A 631-nucleotide genomic window follows, 5' to 3' on the forward strand; every position below is an offset into this window, starting at 1 on the left:
TTCGAACTAACCTTTAGAGAACCAAAAACTAACGTTCCCTAACGTTCCCTAAACGTTCTGTATTAGTGGGGTAAGGGGTAGGGGTAAGACAGAGAAATAAGATTCAGCCTTAGACTCGTACTCTCCCATCACAAGAGGAACTTAGAGAAATGAGCCATGCAGCACCGGCAACTGACATTTTAAACCTCAAGCTAACTAGTTTGCCTAAAGAGAAGATTAATGCTTCATCTACACACTCTTCTTACAGCGGAGAAAGCACACCGCTTTGTGCTAAGCTAAACTAACCCTGTCCTGGACCTCTCTCTGTCGAGATGAAACTGATTTGATCCCAGGAAAGAGTGGAAAAGGATGTTTCTTAAAACCAGGGAGACGGCTGTGGGGCGGCTGTGGCTCACTGGTAGAGCGGTTGCCTGCCAATCGGAAGGTTGGTGGTTTGATCCCCGCCCCTGCAGTCTTTGTCGAAGTGTCCTTGGGCAAGACACTGAACCCTGAGTTGCCCCTGGTGCTGCGCATCGGTGTGTGAATGTTTATCTGATAAGCAGGTGGCACCTTGTATGGCAGCCCCAGCCACAGTGTATGAATGTGTGTGAATGATGAATGTTTCCTGTAGATGTAAAAGTGCTTTGAGCAG

Source organism: Etheostoma cragini, unplaced genomic scaffold, assembly GCF_013103735.1.
Source record: "Etheostoma cragini isolate CJK2018 unplaced genomic scaffold, CSU_Ecrag_1.0 ScbMSFa_270, whole genome shotgun sequence".
NCBI classification, from domain to species: Eukaryota; Metazoa; Chordata; class Actinopteri; order Perciformes; family Percidae; genus Etheostoma; species Etheostoma cragini.